This window comes from Colobus angolensis, unplaced genomic scaffold, assembly GCF_000951035.1.
Source record: "Colobus angolensis palliatus isolate OR3802 unplaced genomic scaffold, Cang.pa_1.0 Scaffold5, whole genome shotgun sequence".
Lineage (NCBI taxonomy): Eukaryota > Metazoa > Chordata > Mammalia > Primates > Cercopithecidae > Colobus > Colobus angolensis.
In genome coordinates, this window is record NW_012118487.1 from 19,025,632 (window position 1) to 19,043,698 (window position 18,067).

General features: G+C 42.3%; 1 protein-coding gene across 4 annotated transcripts in view; it reads right to left on the reverse strand.

The window, feature by feature from the left end:
• Positions 1-18,067, reverse strand: part of PALLD (palladin, cytoskeletal associated protein) — a 436,126-nt gene that overhangs the window by 152,683 nt on the left and 265,376 nt on the right. The window lies entirely within an intron of this gene.

Genomic DNA, 18,067 nt, shown 5'->3' on the forward strand with positions numbered 1-18,067 from the left:
GTAAACCCAGGAGGCGGAGCTTGCAGTGAGCTGAGATCCGGCCACTGCACTCCAGCCTGGGCGACAGAGCCAGACTCCGTCTAAAAAAAAAAAAAAAAAGAAAATGATGTAAGTATCAACAACTGAATGAATAAATTGTGATATATATGCTATATAAGCATAGAAATCATATTTATGTACATAAATACTTTTTAGCAATAAAAAGGAATGAGCTATTATACATGTAATATGACAAGGATGAATTTTAAAGTAATTCTGCTGAGTGGAAGAAATCAAACAAAAAGAGTATATATGGAAAGATTCCATTTATTTAAAACCTTAGAAAATGAAGACAAATATATAGTGACAGAAAGCAGGTCATTGATTACCAGGAGGGAGCAGGTGGCAGGAGGAATGGATTATAATGGGGTAGGAAGAAACTTTTGAGGATGATGGACGTATTTGCTATCTTTTTTTTTTTGAGATGGAGTCTTGCTCTGTTGCTCAGGCTGCAGTGCAGTGGCATGATCTTGGCTCTCTGCAACCTCCACCTCCTGGGTTCAAGTGATTCTCATGCCTTAGTGCCCCAAGTAACTGAGAGTACAGGTGTGTACCACCACAGTTGGCTAATTTTTATATTTTTGGTAGAGACAGGGTTTCACCATGTTGGTCAGGCTGGTCTCAAACTCCTGACCTCCAGTGATATGCCCACCTCGGCCTCCCAAAGTGCTGGGATTATAGGCATGAGCCACTGCATCCAGCCAGTATGTGCTATCTTAATTGTGGTAATGCTTCCAAGGGCATATACATATGTCAAAACTTATTACATTGCATACATTAAATATGCGCTCTTTCTTTTATATAGCAATTATACCTCAAAAATGTTAAAAATTATCTGCAATGAAAAAAATCCACAAGGATGTAAGTACTATAAGTTAATATAATGCTGACTTTGAAGGTGGCAGGGGCTGTGACTGGAATGGGTCACATGGCTTCTGGGGCAAGTACAAGTAGAAAGTTCTATTTCTTTCATTCATTATATATACAAATTATATAATGAATTGTTTTATGCAGTTTTCTGAATCTGTTTTATTTTACACAGAATATATATATTTTTTTTACCGCAAAAAAAAAAAAAAAAAGAAAGAAAGAAAACAGTGGCTGGAGAGGAGGGGACACTTAAAATGTGACTCAGCTTATGATAGGCACATTTCCAACTCTTATTCCCAGGGCTATACAATACGGAGGAAAAGGAAACTGAAATAACACATGGTTAAATTGAAAATGAAGTTAAATAGACTTGTTAAATGGCTGGAGCATGTAATGAACATTTCCTCAGTGTTGGAGGGGAAGCTAACTAAATGCTATCTGAAGTTGGGTGTGTATCCGTGACCTTTCAGATTTGAGAGAGAGAACAGGCGGCGAGGTGGGTGGGGAGGCAGGGTGGGGCTCAGCAGATGCCATTGTCGCCAAGGAACAGACATTAATAAGAAAAGGCAAGGGACAGAAAATCAGCAGGTCTTGTCATATCCCAGATGAAATTCACCACGGGGCAGTACACAATGATAGTTGAGTGCAGAGGCTCTGGAGCTGGGGTAATATTTTTATTCTACCACTTAGACCAGTCACTTGCTTGTTGTCTGCCTCACTTTTCTCATCTGTGAAGTGGTGGCAGTATGGGAAATGCTGAGAGAGCTGTGAGATCACACCTGAACAGCACTTAGAAATCAGGCCTGACACTCAGTGGGTTACTTTTATTCCTGAATTTCTAAACTTACAAACTAAATCTTAGTGATTAAATAAAGGAGCATGGTTTTAACAGACCGGCTTGTAGTCCAGACTATTTCTAGGGCTTGCCATGATGAAAACCTGGTGGAAGCTCCTGCTGGAAATCTGTTCAGAGTGTGTTTTCATTTTGACTTCTTCAGACACCAGGATTTTGATAGATAAGGGCAGGCTGGGGTTTTCAGATCACACATGGCTTTACCGTTATTCACTTTAAGACAACGATTTAATTTCACTGTTATTGTTATATTCTAAACAACGTAATTTCAAACTGGTACCTGGAGTCCAAACAATGCTAATTTTACTTGTTACTATTATATTCTAAAATCCTCTCCTACTCTAAACTCTTGGGAGAATGTCATAGGCAGAAAGACAAGCCAGCACGGAGCCATCAGAGATGCCTCATTTGGAAACAATGACTGTTAAGGAATAATGTAAACCCATTAAACATCCAGCCAGTGACCTACTCCATGCCCAAGAGAGCATGCATGAGCCGCCGTCTTTCTGAAGAGGCTCACCCTCCTTCCCTCTTTCTCTTTTTGTTCCTCGCTCACTCCTCCTTCCTTCCCTCTCTTCTTTTTTCTTCCTTTCTTTTTTTGGCATGAGACTTATTGATCTTTGCAGTAATACTTGTATTCATTCATTTAGTATATTTATTGAGCACCCACTAGTGCTGAGCCCTGGAAATACAGAGACGAATGGGATGCGTGTTTCTTGCTTTCAAGAAGGTGGCCTCCACTAGGGCATCAGGCACATTTATGCAATGAGGGCACATACACGTAATACAGAATATAATTGGAACTATGTACCTCTATCATTCACAGAATATAGAAACTCTCTATTTATAAGCTTTCGACTTAAAAGCTTCTATGGACAAGACCAAAGCTCAGCTCCAAAACTCATTGGCACGGCACTGGTTGCTGTGGTCATTTAAGTTTTGGGCATCACCACTCTGGGGCTGTTCGTGCTTTTTTTGAGGAGGTTTAGTAAGTATCAGCTCCATTTTGCAAAGTGAGAGACTTGCAAATACCTGTAAGGGGAGGTGTACAATTAAGATGAAAATAAGAGCAGAGATAACATGAACATTGAAAGGGTGAGAAAACAAGTATCATTTGTATGGAATAACTTTGGCACTGACTTGGCTTTGGTGCCTGGTGTTAGGAGCCTAGATCCTGAAGGCCAACAGCCTGTGTTCGAGTCCTAGCTGTCACTTGCTCATTCTAGTCGTTTTAAGAAAGTTATTGCACCTCTGGTCTCTGTTTCCTTACCTGTAAAATGGGAATAAAAATAGTCCTATTTCACAAGGCTGTTGTGAGTGTTGAATGCTAGGCACATACTAAGTATTATTAACCCTACTTAGTAGAAGAGGTTCTGTGTGTTAACCAACCATAAATGGATAAAGTATGCCTGTGCTGATGTTTTTGCTATCAGAAAAATGGTTTAATTATTAACAGAAAACAAGTTTCTATTTACAAAAATATATACTACCCCCCCATGTTTCCTAAATACTCTGTCAGGGGTTCTCTCTTGATTAGCAAATTGATTAGCAGCATGCTGCTGCTGCCCTCCCTAGCATCCAGGGAAGGGAGACTTATACCTGGATTGTGGACAAACGAATCTTTCAAACATCCAGGATCCCCAAAGCTACAACCAAGGGGTGCTGGCAGCGGGAAGGAGAGTGGCCCTGAGGGAATCAGGTGGTAAAGAACTGGGTGTGTTTGGGGGGTGATGGCTGAGACCAGTGTAGACAAGCCTTCTACGGTGTGGGCAACCAGATTTAGAAACAATTCCACTTCCAGCAGCTGGCCCACACCACACTGATGCTCTGCTTAAGTGAAGGTCAATGCCCAGCCTGGCAATCTTTGGGGAATGAGGTGACATTTTTGTGGGTGTGAATTTATGGGTGCATGCCTTCTATGCCTCTGGGAAGGCACATTACTGAACAACAATTGGATAAGCAGGACCACACCACAGCAAGGCTTGTTGAGGCCCATTCCTGAATGTCTCTTCCAGGCTCTCAACAACTGTGCATTTTTGAAGTTGAGGTAAAGACACTATACATGTGTTCATGTTCTAATTCTGTCTTTAAAGTATAATATTTAATATGTCATCCTTTGAATATTAGGCTTGCATAACTCTGCAGTAGGGGGTATTCACACACTTTTGTTTTTATTATATTTTACATACTTAAATCTAAGGATTCGTACAAATTCATGCCAAAGGGATATGTGAATCATGTATTTCAAAAGCAATAAAATGTGTATTTTGAGATAAGAACATTGAGACCTTTGGAGGAGTATGTATTTGCATTACGAGTTTCAGAAACTAAGGGGTTTTCTTTTTTTGTTTTCTTTGCTGTTGTTGTTGTTGTTGTTGTTGAGATGGAGTCTTGCTCTGTTGCCCAGGCTGGAATGCAGTGGTGTGATCTTGGCCACTGCAACCTTCATCTCGCGGCTTCAAGTGATTCACCTGCCTCAGCCTCCCAACTAGTTGGGACTACAAGCGCCCACCCCCACGCCCAGCTAAATTTTTGTATCTTTAGTAGAGATGGGGTTTTGCCACGTTGGCCAGGCTAGTCTCGAACTCCTGGTCTCAAGTGATCCGCCCGTCTTGGCCTCCCATAGTGCTGGGATTACAGGTGTGAGCCATGGTGCCCAGCCCAGCAACTAAGTTTTGATTCTTAAGAATGTGTTAATTGACTCGTGAAGCTCTGGTTCTCTCTGAAGTGTATAGGAAACAGGCATCAGTTGAATGCTGATGGTCACAGAAAGTCATGGAAAACCCCCTGGTTCAGGGCTGACTTTGGAGAGGGTAGAACAATCCCATCTTCAATGGAAAAAGACAGAAGTACAAAAAAGATTTCAGTGCTCTATGAAAACCAGAGATACTTCCTTCTCCCAGCAAGGTTAAAAACCAAGCTTAGGTTCTCTCCTTGTATTGGGTTTGTCCTGAAGATCGCCGGCACTTATGTATCAGACCCATCTCTGTAAGGACCTTTTAAATGAGCAGGCAGCACTGGAGAGCTACCCATGGGTGCAGCTCCATGGTTATTGATTGTGTGAACTTCAAATAGCCCGGTTATTCTCAGGGCAGAGGGGTACACAAAAAAGCACAGGGCAGGACCTTGCCTGAAGGGAGACAGGCTTTTCCATTCTCGCCAGCAATCCAACATTTAAATGCTAGCAAATTCTTTTAACTAAGCTTGAGTAATCCAAGTCTGAATATTACCAGAAAGGGCATAACCTTAGACAACCATTTCCAGAGTAGATGTTGCTAGTGATAGAAAGAAATCATTAGAATCGGTTTGCCTTTCCTGACCTATTAATTTTGTCCTCTCCCTCAACTCAGCCTTGACCTTCCAAGACCCCTCTCTTCCTTTCTCCGAGCCTCTGTCTCCTACAGAGATAGCACCGTTTCCCTTCAAGTAAAAAGAGTAGATTTGGATGTCTGCCTGCGCTTGGGATGGATGTTGCTGAAGGCTGTGTACATAGAAGGAAATTTGTGCATGGCCTCATTTGGGAGAGATGAAATATTCTAATAGCAGTGTTTATATTCTCCATCTGTAGATAACTAAAGACCAGCAAGATTTTACATCGGGCTTTGAAATGAAAAATATCACCCACTCAATGGAAATACAAATTTCATCCCTCCTGCCCTCTGGCCCTTTCAACATTATGAGTGTTCCTCTAGATTTTCCTGCTCTCCTTGAGATTTCTGAGTCACCACAGAGGGAGACCCAATGTGATGCCTGGCCAAGTTTTGCAGGTTTAGCATTCTCAAGAAAAGCAGACTTAAAAGGTTTCCTTTCAGAGTTCCCTAAGCTCCTCAGACAGTCTGGAGCAGAAACTGTCCTGGGACTCATGATAGAGCAGTGAAGAATTGTAGCAGGCAGGGGGAGTTCAAAAGGGTAACGCCAGCCCATGGTTGAGTTCTAGGCAGCAGCTTTGAGACCAGCCCAGCCCCGTCTCTCGCAGACCGAGGCAGAGACACAGAGTTCCCAGACTTTGTGCTCAATCTCAACCTTTCAAGCTTTGCACTTTGAAAGATTCAAGCCTGAAATTCCCAATCCTTTCTCCTCTGTCTAAAGACGAGATCTTATACAGATGAGGCAAATTTTTCCATGTCACCATAAGGATAGTTCTAACGGATAGTTCCAGGGCAGGCATGTGCACAGATACACTCTTCCAGGATTGTGTGAGTGGAAATCTGATTTATAGAAGCCAGGAGAACAGCTCATTTTTAATATTTGACTGGGATACAATGGATGTTCTTCACTGGAAAAGTCACCGATACACACTCAAATGAAACACATACTGGCCAGGCAGTGGCTCATGCCTGTAATCCCAGCACTTTGGAAGGTTGATGCGGGTGGATCACAAGGTCAGGAGATTGCGACCATCCTGGTTAACACGGTGAAACCCCATCTCTACTAAAATACGAAAAATTAGCCGGGCATGGTGGCACGTGCCTGTAGTTCCAGCTACTCGGGAGGCTGTGGCGTGGGAATTGCTTGAACTCAGGAGGCGGAGGTTGCAGTGAGCCGAGATGGCAGCACTGCACTCCAGCCTGGTGACAGAGTAAGACTCTGACTCAAAAAACCAAAAGAAAAAACATACCATTCAAATTCGCTGCCATGGCTAGATTTATCTATTTTTATATTAGTCTATGCTCTCCAAAAATAAACTGAGTCTATGTGACACATGCTGAATGAAAACAATTTTAATAAATAGATCATATGCATATAGTCATGCACATAGTATATAAATGTAGGAAACTTTTCTGAAACTAATTGCCCTGAACCTATTAAATAGAACATATCTTTGTTTCTTCCCTCTATCCTTCATCTTGATCTTTATTCCACTGTCTGAGCATCCACGTCTTAAAACAAAGTGTTCCAGGTTCAGGGTAATTAATGTGAACATTCAAAGAAGAGCACTCACAGGTAGACCAGATGTTGTAGCTTTTCCTTTTTTGACACGGCTTTTATATGCTACAGTTTGGACAAACTAAAGTTTGCTCACTGATATTGTGGCTCCCAGGGTAGGACACATCCAATTAATTACAATCTCATGTGTTATAAAAGAGCAGTATCAAAGATCAACCGAAACATAGATAAGAGAACCGGGGATTCCAATGGAATGGGGATGGGAGAGGAAGTTGGGTAAACTTCATGGAGAAGGCAACATTTGAACTTCGTCTTGAAAGACGAACAGGAGGTTTTCCAAAAGGTCAAATGGGGGAGATGAGGGAAGATTCTAGGAGCTTACAGGGAGTATGGAAGTCTGAGCCATGGTGGGTATGGGTAACAGGGGCAATGGTGGAGACAAGCCTGGAAAGATGGGCTGATGTAGGGATAAAAGCCAGGCTTGGACTGAGGTCTTCCAATGAGGGTAAGAGGAATGATGTAAGATCAGAGGCCGGGCGCAGTGGCTCATGCCTGTAATCCCAGCACTTTGGGAGGCCAAGGTGGGAGGATCACCTGAGGTCGGGAATTTGAGATCAGCCTAACCAACATAGAGAAACCCCATCTCTACTAAAAATACAAAATTAGCCAGGCGTGGCGGTACAGCCCTGTAATCCCAGGTACCTGGGAGGCTGAGGCAGGAGAATCTCTTGAACTTAGGAGGCGGAGGTTGTGGTGAGCTGAGATCATGCCACTGCATGCCAGCCTGGGCAACAAGAGCGAAACTCTATCTCAAGAAAAAAAAAAAAATAAGAGACAGGGAGTAAATAAACCTCAGTATGTAAGGAAAACCATGAATGCTGACATTTTTATTAAAAATAATGTATTGGTATTAGCCTAAGTTAATAATGTTATCTGTGGATACTGCAATTTGGGCAGCTATTGTTCAGCTTTGTACAATAGTATGCATATATATTAATTGTATAGTGAACAGGGAGAAATCATTCAATGTGTATGTCCAGAACAGGGAGAAGTGGCTGGAGAGCAGGTCATGTGTAAGGGCCTGGTGGCTGTACCCAACCACAAGCACAGTCTGTGGCACGAGATGACGATGGAGGCTGAAATAACTAACGCAAAGGCAAACCTAAGGGAAAAGCAGCACAGGGTCTAGATGAAGGGCAGAGGTAGTGGTGGAGGGTTGGGTTGTTACAGTCCCGGTACTTCCTGGGCTCTTATTTGGCCGGTTGTGAAATGTTGCATCCAGTTCTGGGGACCATAATTTAAAGAGTTGAGTCTGTCTGGAAGAGGACTGTTAGGAGGAGGAAGAATTCTGAAAGCCAAGTCATAAAAGGAAGATTTACAGTATCTTGAGATGTTTATACTAAGGAAGAGATAGCTTACAGGGTCATTGCAGCCATCTTCAAATACTTGATGAGCTGCCATACCAATGAGATAAGATCCATCCTCTACAGCTCTCAAAATTAGAACTAACACCAATAGCTGGCAGTTAGAGAGAGGCCAGTTTTGGCTAGACGTAGAAAAACAACTTTAAATGACCATGTTGTTGCTAGAATGACTGAGATCATATCCAACAGCTTCATAGTTGATAAGTGACTCATTCTAAGGCACAGTGACTTCTCCCCAAGGTCGTTCAGCTGGTCAGTGGAAGAACAAGCACTGAACCAATTCCCATGCCTCCCAATCCTATATTATTTCTCCCTCATTACGCTGTCTTGCAGCCACTACAGATGCCCATCATGGCTTGGCCTTCTCAGGAAGTGGGCTCTCCATCTCTGCATGTGTCCATTCGCAGGCTGGATGACCGCCTGCCTTGGGAGATCCCAGGGAATGTCTGTGATGGGCAGAATGTTAGAATGGACAGTCCCTAAGGCTGCTTTCAAGTCCATGACACTACCATTTGAGTTTTGGGAAATGACCTGAAAATTTAGGTTCTTTCAGGTAGAACTCTAGTATTCACTAAAGAGAAGTCTAGGAACTTATTTTTTAAGTGAAAGCAAGTTTATTACAAAACTAAAGGAGTAAAAGAATGGCTACTCCATAGGCAGAGCTGCCGAGAAGTCTAGGAACTTAGGAGCAATGGTTGGCATACAAAAAAGGTGGAAAAAACTTCTTAGTACACTTTTACAGTTTCTTAAGAACTTATTGTGGTTACTATTGGTATTATTGCGTTGATATTATCACTCCCACACCTCACATTTGGCAGGAGTCAGGGGTGTGTTGGGTGGGGAAGAAAATCTTCCTGCTTTGGTCCTTACTCTGCCAACCAGAAACTGTGAAATCCCTACAGAAAGGGACTAAGCCCATATGGGTGTGCCCAGAGCCATGGCAGAAAGCCACCTGGACATGGTCACAGAATAGATTATAATAACACTCAAAGCATTTTCATTCATTTTGGCCTATGCCAAGAAAGACACACCCTCTTCTCTTCCTCCCAACCCCTACCCACCACACTTAAAATCCACACCCCCATGAGTAATTCAGCCATTTATTTGGCCCACAATCAGAGGTAAAGGGCTGAATTGCTGACCTCACTAGTACATATCCAGATCCTGAATCTACACTTAAAAGAATGTAAGGCACAGGATTTCCCTCATTACCACTGAGTTGCAGATGACACATTCATTAATTAAAAGCTACTTTCTGGCTTCTGGTATGTCTGTTCTTTGGGAAAGAGATTACAATCTGTGGCAAACAGTAAGTTAGCTTATAAAACCGGAACCCAGTTCTGCAGCGTGAGCTGGCTCTGAACTTCTTGTCCATGAACATGTGGCTAAATTAAGACCACATTGTGAAGTGGGTGCCAGTGGGATGTAATATCACCTTGGCTCTGAGGTTGTCCCATGCTCCCAAGTACCCATTCTGACTTGCATTACCTTGAGTCCTCTTTGGATGGAATTTCCAGAAGATTCCTACCCTTGTGTTCCCTTTCCCTACAAAACGCAGCCGTTCCTAATCTCTCATGTCCTCTGGGCCATTCTCTGTGTCTCTCAAGATGGCTACTCATTATTTAGCAATTTTCTCCTCTTCTTCTTCTACTCTGTTTTTCCTTCCCCCTCCCTCAGCATCATCACTTCCATTTGCCAAACCTTCTCTATTTTCAAATATTATGCTGTACGTTTTACATACATGATCTCATTTGTTCTTCATTCTTTTTATCTTCATTTTTTCAGATGATGGCAATAACTCACCCAGGTTAAAGCTAAGGACTAGAGATTAGATTCAGACTAAATTTTTCTGACTGCTAAGCCTGATAACCAACACACTGTAACAGAAGACCTAGACGGGAGGCTGCCTACTACAAAGAAATGACGTTCTTTCCAGTTTATATTGGAAATGGCATATTGGGCAGTGAGTGTATAAACCCTTGATGCAAACGAGAAAAAGTTATCCGATGCAAAAGTGAGACTTTAAGTGACGCTAACTCAGCATGCTGTGACCAGGAGGAAGCAATGGAAAGATTGACGAAGGTGTTGTTTATTGACCCTTGGCTCCAAGAGAGGTGTGGGAACCCTAGGAACAGGTTAGAGAGAAAAGAAAACTTGCTTAGAGATGGTATGGTCATCTCTAAGCAAGTCTTTGAGATGAATCTCAAAAAGATGAATCTGAGAAGCTGGAAGTCTTTTTGTCTAACACATAGAGACCGGTTAGAAAGCGTTTGGAATAAACATACTGAGAGGGATTTTTCTGAGCCAGAAAAAAAAAATATCTCTAAAAGTTGGGCACACTGGCACACATCTGTAATTGGAGCTACTCTGGAGGCTGAGGTGAGAGAATCTCTTGAGCTCAGGAATTTGAGGCTATAGTGTGCTATAACTGCACCTGTCAATAGCTATTGTGCTGCAGCCTAGACAACATAGCAAGATCCTGTTTCTAAAAAAATTTTTTTTAATGTTCCTAGGGCCAACATAGAGTGGGTTTTCCAGCCTAGAGGTGATTTATTTTATAAAATATATTTTAAATATATTTTATATCAAAATATCATATGTAATATAGAAATATATTACTTATAGGAAAATGATAGAAATCACTCCTGTATTAAATTATGTTATCTTAGGTCGGGTAACAAGGGTCCATTATTCACTCCTCTATTCATGCATATGTTTATTCATTTTATTCATCTATAAATATGTACTGAGCACTCACCATTTACAAAGTCCCATATCTATAAGAAGACATATAGTAAGCATACTCTCTAAAGGAATTTCTTTCTTTAAAGTGGTTTCTTTTTTCTCCCATATTCATATCCGTGGCGCTCTGATATCCACAAGGATGCTGGTTAATATTACTGCAGTAAATATTTATAGGTGAATAAAATGAATAAACATATGAATAAACAAATAGAGGCATGAATAACGGACCCTTGTTACTTGACCTAGAAGAACATGATTTAATACAGGACCATGAGCGAGAGGGCTTCTGAGGCTCTGAGGCTCACTCAGGAAGGAAACAGACAAAGGTCTGTGGGAGGCCTGGTCACTCCTGACCTGATAGAAAGGGAGTTGCATTCATTTCTTTTCAGTTCTGGATTTTTGTACCTGATGCTGATCTAAAACAAAAACCATGGCCAGGGTACAATGGCTCCATGCACAGGTGTTCATGCTGTCTCTATCCCAGAGCAGCCCTGAGCTTCTTAACTCACTCAGAGTAGAAGTCAGCTTGTCCCACCTCCTGCTGCTGTGGTACCAGGGCAGCATCCTCAGGGAAACACCTTTTGCTCATCTCCTAGTGTCTTTTCTGTAAGTGTGTGGCTTACAAACAACCAGTCATCTACTTCATTTAAATACCTTGGACATTGTGTGGCCTAAAAGTGCCATGTGTCTTCAAATCTTACTCAACCTCTTACTCCATGTGAGGCTTGGGGCTGTGGAATGGCTGTGAACCTCTGTTTCCTCACAGGTGGAAAGGAGACAATGCCACCTGCTTAGCAGGGTTGTTGTGAGAATTAAATGACAATTAAATGGAAGATTCTAATTAGAGTACCTGGCACATAGTAGGTACTCTATGCTATTTGAAGATTGGGTCTACATTTCATGGAAAGACATTGAAATAATTTCATATATTAAAACAGTGTTGTAACTGATTTCAAGCTCTGAGATAAAAATGTATCAAATTCTATAAAGAATGGCATTTTTAAAGTTATACTTTAAGTTCTGGGATACATGTGCAGAATGTGCAGGTTTGTTACATAGGTATACACGTGACATGGTGGTTTGCTGCACCCACCAACACGTCATCTACATTAGGTATTTCTCCTAATGCTATCCCTCACTTTGTCCCCTACCCTGACGGGCCGTGGTGTGTGATGTTCCCCTCCCCGTGTCCATATGTTCTCATTGTTCAACTCCCACTTATGAGTGAGAACATGTCGTGTTTGGTTTTCTGTTCCTGTGTTAGTTTGCTGAGAATAATGGTTTCCAGCTTCATCTATGTCCCTGCAAAGGACATGAATTCATCCTTTCTTATGGCTGCATAGTATTCCATGGTGTATATGTGCCACATTTTCTTTATCCAATCTATCATTGATGGGCATTTGGGTTGGTTCCAAGTCTTTGCTATTGTGAACAGTGCTGCAATAAACATACGTGTGCATGTGTCTTTATAGTAAAATGATTTATAATCCTTTGAGTAGATACCCAGTAATGGGATTGCTGGGACAAATGGTATTTCTGGTTCTAGAACCTTGAGGCATCACTACACTGTCTTCCACAATGGTCAAACTAATTTACACTTCCACTAAGAGTGTAAAAGCGTTCCTATTTCTCCACATCCTCTCCTCTGTTGTTTCCTGACTTTTTAATGATTGCCAGAGAATGGCTTTTTTTTTTTTTTGAGATAGGGTCTCATTCCAGTTGCCCAGGCTGGAGAGCACTGGCACAATCTTGGTTCACTGCAACCTCAACCTCCCAGGCTTAGCTGATCCTCCTACCTCAGCCTCCCCAGTAGCTGGGATGACAGGAGCATGCCACCATACCTGACTCATTTTTGTATTTGTAGTAGAGACGGGGTTCCATCATGATGGTCAGGCTGGTCTTGAACTCCTGGACTCAAGCCATTTGCCCGCATTGGCTCCCAAAGTGCTGGGATTACAAGTGTGAGCCACTGCGCCCAGCCGAGAATGGCATTTTTATGTGTTTTAAGTTCAGTAATGTGTAAATGCTCAATAAATGTTTGCAATTATCACATGAAGCAATTTAAAACAATCAGAATTTGTATGTATGAGTCCCAAGTTATTTCACAATGTTTATGACTATTACGAAATGAATTTTTAACAGATCCCTAAAAATAGACCTGTCGTCCTTTCTTTTCTTCCCTTATAAATGAAAACCATAGGGAAAAAAGACTGAGTTTGGAGAAGAATAAGAGAGTATTACAAAGTGATAAAACCTAAACATGGTTCATTAGGAAAGAATGACTAAAATTCTAATCCTGTGCACGTCCAGGATTATGAGGGATGCAAAACGAATGCCACCGACACTAGGATAGAATATTTCCTGCCGAGTGCGGTGGCTCACGCCAGTAATCCCAGCACTTTGGGAGGCGGAGGCAGTGGATCACTTGAGCCCAGGAGTTTGAGACCAGCCTGGGAAACATGCTGAAACCCCATCTCTACCAAAACAAAAAAACAAAAAAACAAACAACAACAAAAAGAGCTGGGCACGGTGGTGTGTGCATGTAGCCCCAGCTACTCAGGAGGCTGAGGCAGGAGAATCGCTTGAGTCCAGGAGGCGGAGGTTGTAGGGAGCTGAGAATGCACCACTGCACTCCAGCCTGGGCGACAGAGAGAGAGACCCCAGTCTCAGAAAAAAAAAATTCTCAAAGCCACTTTCTGGCTACCTTACATAGAAAGGTGCCATATATAATATTATATTTCATGTAAATCCTGTGGATATGACTTTAACTGGAGAGAGTGAATCTCCGAGTTTCACATGCAAATAAGCCAGAGACTCCGGAGCAGCCCTACAGCGGACCACAGGAACACAGGGGACTCACTGGTGAAACTTCCAGTTGGAGAAATGCTGAGCCAAAGACAGAGGCTTTGGAAAACACTGTGGGAAAAATATACTCCATGGAAATGTGTGTCTTAAAACTTTTCCGTATGAGAAACTAAAAATATTTCTTCCTCCACAGCAGTGTTCTAATATATAAGTAGATATTCATGTAAGTAGTTTATGAACTACTAAGAAGGAAAGAACAACGGAGATTTGCGTCTTTGGTTCAAACTTAACATTGATAAACACTTTGACTTACAACTCAGTCCTTGGGTTGCAAGAATGACTGAAAACAAAAAATGCATCAGACATTTCTAATGTGGCGCATTTCTTTTCCTTGAGATGGTAATTCCTATTTCCCTGTAGCTTTCCACCTGCTGAGGTTGAGCCATCCATACTTCTTGCGAAGGGCAGAAGTTGATGGATAGCAAAATACCATTGTTCCATTTTGACATCAAAATACATTTTGAAAGTTATAAGAAAAACAATAGGCATACGTGTCTAGGTTTCAATTTCAAGAACCAGGCACCCGAAGGAGAAAACAGAAAAGTCTTTTCTTGGTTTCCCATAGCCGGACATTCAATATCCAGAATCTATCTTTGGACATTGAAGCCAAAGAATTTTCCAGCATGCTCCTGGGTGAGACGGATGTTAGATATGGGGTTTCTCTCCACAGAGGGAAGTAGTAAAACTCCTGGACTGGGGGAATATTTTTTAGGAGAAATTTGGAGGGATAAGACTATGGTGAAATTGCTCCTTGGGTTCCTTCTGAGGCACCCGGTACCCCCTACTCCCCTGTAACTCACGAGAAAGAGAAGAGATGAAAGAGATCATAGAAACCTCATAGATTTGAGGGCAAAATGAAAAATCAGCAAAACCCCATGCTGCAATTTGGTATTTGGAAGTAGGTCAGCAAGCCCAGAGCCAAAAGGAGGTAGTTGCAGTAGGGTAACCAAGGGCTGGCTGTGTTTAGGACCCCCACACCCATTGCCAGAGTAACTAAGGGGCTGGCTGTGTTGAGGCCTCCCACACCCATTGCCAGAGCCAGGAACGAGGGAGAATCACAAGTTCCCAAAAGCTCCTGTGGCTGTGAGATGAGAAGGCCAAAGAACCTGACAACCCTGTAGCCAAGATGAGGAGGGCAGAGTCTGTGCAGAGACTGAGGCTTGTAGGCAGAGAAGATTTGCAATGAGGACAGAGGCTGACATGTCAAACACCGGGGGAAGTGCCATGTGGAAACACCAGGGAGGGAGGGAGGCCTCATGCCTTGCAGTTGTGACAGCACATAGCTTTCTTTTTTTCTTTTTCTTTTTTTTTAAGACAGTCTCTGTCACTCAGGCTGGAGTACAGTGGTACCATCTCAGCTCACTGCAACTCTGCCCCCTGGGTTCCAGCGATTCTCATGCTTCAGCCTCCCCAGTAGCTGAGATTACAGGCATGCACCACCACACCTGGCTAATTTTTGTATTTTTAGTAAAGATGGGGTTTCACCATGTTGGCCAGGCTGGTCTTGAACTCCTGGGCTTAAGCAATCCACTGCCTCCACCTCCCAAAGTGCTGGGATTACAGGCGTAAGCCACTGTGCCCAGCAGGAAATATTCTATCCTAGTGTCAGTGGCATTCTTTTTGCTTCCCTCATGATCCTGGACCTGCACAGGATTAGAATTTTCATCACTCTTTCCTAATGAGCCATGTTTTTAGGTTTTATCACTTTATAATGCTCTCTTATTCTTCTCAAAACTCAAAGTCTTATTTCCCTGTGGTTTTCTTCTTCTCACAGGTTCCTCTTTCCCCAAAGGTTCGAACAAAGAAAGGATGGATGGGTGGGGTCCTTTGAGGCTGAGTATGGTAAATGCTACAGAGATTGAGTTAACCTGGAAGAACTGTGGTTTGAAACAGGAAGTGACTCAGTTTCCTTGAATAGGTGAGTGAGGTCTAGGTACTGTCCTGCCAAGCAGAGCAAGTTGACTTCATATATTATAAATAAAGGTGCTTTTCTGCACGTGAATGGTACTGTGCATCTCAGAATCCTACTACACACGAATACTTAGGGGATGATTGAACTGGAGAAGTGGAGAAAGGATAAGATTGGTGGGGTCAGTATAATGAAGCATATATTGTTTCTATACTTCTTTTTTTTTTTTTTTTTTTTTTGAGATGGCGTCTCACTCTTGTCACCCAGGCTGGAGTGCAGTGGCACGGTCTCGGCTCACTGCAACCTCTGCCTCCCAGGTTCAAGCTATTCTCCTGCCTCAGCCTCCTGAGTAGCTGGGATTACAGGCATGTAGGCCTGCTACCATGCCCCGCTAATTTTTTTTGTATTTTTAGTAGATACAGGGTTTCACCATGTTGGTCAGGCTGGTCTCAAACTCCCGACCTCAGGTGATCCATCCGTCTTGGTCTCCCAAAGTGCTGGGATTACAGGCATGAGCCACCGTGCCTGGCCTTGTTTTTATACTTTTAATCTAAGAAATCCATTTGCACAGGCCCAGCCCATTGATGTGTGAGTCTAGCATGTAGTATTTTTTGGTGAGAGAAACTAGGGATTTCAACTATGCGCAACTGGGGGATGTGGGAGGGAAAAAAATTTTAAAACATTTAAAATTTACTGTTCGTGGTTACAAGTTTCCTTAGGAGACATAATATTTTTTTTTCTCTAGTCTAAAAAAATAATTTGGACTAACCTCAAAAAAGCTGGGTTTAATGTTTCTCAGACTGTTTCCAAGCAGACTAAAATACCAACAAACTCATATCCACAGGGAGAGGTTTATGGTTCACCAAGTTTGCATGATTCATGCTGAAGAACCTACACGCCTGTGATGCATGGATGTGCCTTCTGAATGCAACGTGTAGAACACGCACACCAAAGCAGTGGATTCTTTAGAAAGGCTGCCTGATGCAGAGGGCCACTGTAGAGAAAGTGGAGTCACTGAAAGGAAGACAGGAGAAAGAGGACAGGCAGCATTTCACATTCATTGTGGATCTGTACGGGAAAAGCATTCTGGTAACAGCTTTGGAAATCCGAGTTGGATCAATAGCTGAGCCAACAGTTTAAGATGCTTATTCAAATCCTCTTCAAAGCAACAGCTCTTGAGCTTGAAAAGATGAGTTGTAAACATAAAAAAAAAAAAAAAAATAGCAGGAAGGAGCCATCAGGATAGCTAAGCCAACCATGCTCAAACTGTCAGAGTTGGAGAACTAATTTAATACAAACGAAAGAGCATTTTAAATGGTCCATATGATTAAATATTATTATTATTTTTTTGAGATGGAGTCTCGCTCTGTCGCCCAGGATGGAGTGCAGTCGCGTGACCTCAGCTTGCTGCAACTTCCAGCTCCCAGGTTCAAGTGACTCTCCTGCCTCAGCCTCCCAAGTAGCTGGGATCACAGGCATGTGCCACCATGCCCAGCTAATTTTTGTATTTTTAGCAGAGATGGGTTTCACCATGTTGGTCAGGCTGGTCTCGAACTCCTGATCTCGGGTAATCTCCTGCCTCGGCCTCCCAAAGTGCTGGGATTACAGGCGTGAGCCACTGCACCTAGCCGAAATACGTTAATTTTTATGAAAAGGCTTTGGAAATTCTAAAGTGGTATGATATCTGTTACTACTGCCATTGTCATTTTCACTTAGTCATCACTGCCGCCAACAGCTACAGCAGCCCAGAGGTGATGTGTCATATAGCTCACCGTTGTGGCCCTTTGGCCATGAGGTCTAATTACAGATGGACATGGAACTGTCCTGAGATTTACTTCTTTTTGTCAGAAAATAATCACGATGCTTATTCGAATCACAGAAATGGCTGTAAGTAAATTAATAAATGGGAGTTGTTCTCATAACAGAAGATTCAAATTATTTCTTAACATTTCCATTATTAGCTCAAATCATTACATGGGCATAGGATACAAATGATACTAGCAACCTCCCTAGTCAGTAATGACACCATCATATTTAGGGCAGCAGTAACCTGAGTCATGATTCTTTTTCACAACTTAGCCTTTCAGGCATTCACCCTAGGATGCTTTTTTGACTTGGCAACGTGATACATTGGGATTTAGGAGTTATCTAAAATTTTTCACCTTGTAGATAAGAAATCTGAGGAAATAAACTTTTCCAGCTAGGTACTCTATCAGTTTTCTGTTTGTCCTCACAGCTAATTCTTTGAAAGATCTGTTTGTATTTTATGGTGTCTACTTTCCTACCTTTCATTCTTTCAACACACTTCACTCAGGTTGCTGTCTCCGCCCCTTCCTGGAATGTCAACCAGGACCTCGTCTTGTCCAGTGCAAAAGATTATTCTTAGTTCTCATTTGTTTTGGACACTCTGCAGCATTGAGAGAATGAATCACTCATTTCTTTTCTTCCTGAAACATCGTCCTCATCCGGAAACTC